The following is a 3649-nucleotide window of genomic DNA, read 5'->3' on the forward strand; positions in this document are numbered from 1 at the left end:
TGTTTTGGAGAGACTTCAATTAACGTGATAGATATGAAGTGAATGAATATCCATACAATGTTAAGGATCCACTTACATTGCCAATTTGAAGCTACTCAACAAAAGCTTGTTATTCCTACAAAAACAATATTATAACAATTTTAAAAGAAGCTTTTAGCATTCAATGCAGATTGAATTTCGATATCAACATGATTTTATTATTATTAGTTTTTTTCTTGCAAGAAGAAAAGGGAAAATCTCAAGGTTCTCTGTCATCATTGTCCCCTGGCACATAGCTTATTCTACATTCAACACTCAACCGTAACATAATTTTGAAACAAATATAAGCTTACCAATTTCAACTGCCTATTTTTGTCAAAATATTCAATTGTAATTATTAATTCCAATTCTTGTAGCATAGATAATCTCTATTTAACTATTTAGACCTGAAAAACTCAAACAATTGGCATAAAACATGTTCTCAACAAATTGAATCCAATTATGCTCGCACATGGGTACAGAAGAGCTTGCTAATGCCTTGAAGAGCTACGGACCTTCAAGAACTAAAATGTAAGGTTTTTTTTTTTTCTTTCCAGCATCATTTTTTTTCTTCTAATTATATAGTGTTTTGAGCCTACTCTCTATTTGCATATACATAAACAATTAATTACTGTATTTTCAAAATTTAATACTCATTCCAAACTCTTTTGGATATTGTTTGTACAGGTTTTTGATTTCTCACTAATTTACAGGCATGGTTTGCTGATGGGGTTTGTAGCAATTTGTACTTAATGCATGAAGTCTGCAGGAAATTTTTGTGCATGAAAAAGGTTAGTTCTCTATTCTGTGTTTATCCTGGCTAATGACAGAAAAACAGTATTGTCACATGACTTCTTAACTGTTTCATTGTCTGAAATTTCTGTTAAGATTTATGCCTTTCAGCTCTCTTAGAGATTCTGCTTTATGTTTGGTGATAATTTTTGCATCGAATCACTTCAAAATAACTTTCCAAGGTATGCTAGGTGGATGTATGTCTCACATGGACAGAAAATTATGCAGATCAGATCATTATATGCTGGAAAATTACAAAATGATTTTTCTGATCGCAACCACATATCAAACTGCTATATATTACTATAATATAGATCATCATGATTTAAAGATTTTGTTCATAAATCATTAATAGGATATTTAAGTGCTGGAGCTGGAGGGACCAAAGTGTACAATTACTGTGTTTGATAGGCATCAGGATGTTATGCAATTCTTTCCTGGCTATACAAACTAGGTTTTGTCATATTTATATCGAATTATAATATCTTGAACAGTTGTATAGAATACATATTAATGAATAAAATGCTTGTAGATTCCCTGGTTGTTTTTGTGTAACCAACATTATGTGTGCATGATTTTTAGTACTTCGTCTATCAAATCTAACAGTATTTTCTTCTCTTGTGATCACAGAATTCAGGCATTCAAAACTCTCAGAGGCCTGATAATTTAATATACTCGGACATGAGTTTTCCCTTGAAAGGTTTCTGCTCTTATTGCTCTTACTACAAAATGTCTAACAGGAAATAAAGATCCAACACTAATTTAGCAGTAACTGATTTTTTTCACTTTCTGTTATATCTTGTAGTTTGAGCAAATGCCTCCAAAAGAGAAACCAAAGGAGGGATACACCCTTAAAGTGACATCACCTGATATTGGTGGAAGGACAGTCATAGACAGTGACAAGCTTACTCTAGTTGAACAAAGACAGTTTCTTTATGTCAGAATTGTGAGAGCCAATGGCTTGCCAGTGAACAACATGACTGTCACTTGTGCCCCTTTTGTCGAGCTAAAGAATGGAAACTACAAGGGAATAACTAGATGCTTTGAACAGACCTCAAACCCGGAATGGAATGAAATCTATGCTTTCACAAGAGATCGCCTTCGGGGTGGGAGATTAGATATCCTGGTAAGGGATAAAGAATATGCGATTAACGAGATTATTGGCTGTCTTTCCTTTTATTTCGGCGATAATCCTACGCGGTTTCCACCAGATAGTCCATTGGCAGCACGGTGGTATAAGTTGGAGGATCGCAATGGGGTTAAGGTTGCAGGAGAGTTGATGTTAGCTACTTGGATAGGGAATCAAGCTGACGACGCATTTTCTGTTGCATGGCATTCTGATGCAGCTGCAGTTAGCGGGAAAAGCGTGATAGACATTCGTTCTAATGTATACCTCACCCCTGTGCTTTGGTATTTAAGAATTCAAGTGATTGCAGCAAAGGATTTGGCACCTGCAGACAAGAACAGCAAACCAGAAGCTAACATCAAGGCTGTTCCTGGGAACTTGGTTTTGAGGACTACAGTTTCAAAGGATAAGAATCCGAATCCTACTTGGAATGAGGAAGTGATGTTTGTTGCAGCAGAGCCATTTGATGAGCATTTAATTTTAAGTGTGGAGGACAAGATGGAAGCTAATAAGGAGGTATGTTTAGGGACGTCTGTGATTCCTTTGCACCAAGTGGAGAAGAGGTTGATGCCTCAAGGTATCGGTGCTCAGTGTATTAATCTTGATAAGTATGTTGCGGAGGGTGAGGAGAAGACAGAAGTGAAGTTTGCCAGGAGACTTCATCTGAGGATCTTTTTAGATGGTTTATATCATGTTTTGATGAACCAACTTACTACAGCAGTGATTTGAGGGCAACATCTTCCAAGCAACGGCCAGAGAAAATTGGGGTCTTAGAGCTAGGTATCCTAAAAGCTGAAGGGTTGCTACCACCGAAGTCCAAGGATGGTCGTGGAACTACCGATGCTTATTGTGTAGCGTAACACGGGCGGAAGTGGGTTAGGACAAGTACTTTAGTAGATAGTTATGCTCCAAAGTGGAATGAGCAATGCTACTGGGATGTTTATGATCCAAATACAGTTGTTACCATTGGAGTTTTTGATAACTGTCATTTACAGGCAGGGGACAAGAACGATGGGACGGGTGATCCAAGACTTGGCAAAGTAAGGATACAGTATGCTATAACCTTAAGGGGTACAGCTTGACAGGTTTTGAATATATTTTTTTAGAAATTATCAGTTTGAGTGCCATAAACTTTAAATTTTTAGTTGATAATTTTAAAGTCTTAATAAATTAGTTAATACGTATAAATTAACTTGAATATTTACAGTTACAAAAAAAAAGGGAGTGGTTGACTACTCTCCAAACTGTAGGATTTATACACATTCCTACCCGCTTTTAGTCTTGCAATCTCATGGATTGAAGAAAATTGGAGAGCTCCATTTGGCTGTGAAATTTAGTTGCAACAATTGGATCAACTTGTTTCATACTTACTCACAACCTCTGCTTCCTATGATGCATTACCTTCAACCATTATCAGTCTATCAGCTTGATAGTTTAAGACACCAAGCTACTTATATTCTCTCTTTGAGGCTTGGCCGTGCCGACCCACCTCTAAGGAGGGAGGTTGTGGAGTACATGCTTGATACAGGTGAAAATAGATGGAGCTTGAGAAGAGCAAAGGCAAATTGTGAGAGTCATGAGATCAATTCAGCAATCACAGTCCCGATTTATTCATTGTTCGTTGCCATGGTTATGTGCCCAAAACTAATATTGACTGCATTCTTTCTAGCTCCTTTCGTGCTTGGAATTTGGTGCTTTCCTAAGAGGTCATGA

General features: G+C 36.9%; 1 pseudogene; it reads left to right on the plus strand.

Annotated features, from left to right (window-relative positions):
- Window positions 1–490: 490 nt before the first annotated feature.
- Window positions 491–3649, plus strand: LOC105138898 (multiple C2 and transmembrane domain-containing protein 2-like; annotated as a pseudogene).

The sequence above is a fragment of the Populus euphratica genome, unplaced genomic scaffold (genome assembly GCF_000495115.2).
Source record: "Populus euphratica unplaced genomic scaffold, PopEup_1.0 scaffold84.1, whole genome shotgun sequence".
In the NCBI taxonomy this organism is placed as follows: Eukaryota; Viridiplantae; Streptophyta; class Magnoliopsida; order Malpighiales; family Salicaceae; genus Populus; species Populus euphratica.